Raw genomic sequence first — 236 nt, 5'->3', positions numbered from 1 at the left:
CCTCAGTTTCCTCATCTGTAAAATGAGTAGGTTAGACTCTAGGACCTCTAAGGTCCCTTCTAGCTTGAAATCTACAATCCTGTTTTTTCCAGCTCTGATTTTCAATGCTCTAATATCTTGTTCTAATACAACATTCAACACCCTAATGTCTTTTTCTGATCTGACATTAAATGCTCTGATGTCTCATTCTGATCTGACATTCAATGCTCTAATGTCTTGTTCTGATCTGACATTCA

Source organism: Vombatus ursinus, unplaced genomic scaffold (assembly GCF_900497805.2).
Source record: "Vombatus ursinus unplaced genomic scaffold, bare-nosed wombat genome assembly UNPS02014884.1, whole genome shotgun sequence".
In the NCBI taxonomy this organism is placed as follows: Eukaryota; Metazoa; Chordata; class Mammalia; order Diprotodontia; family Vombatidae; genus Vombatus; species Vombatus ursinus.
The sequence above is the reverse complement of the archived record's forward strand: the minus strand, read 5'-3'. Positions refer to the sequence as shown.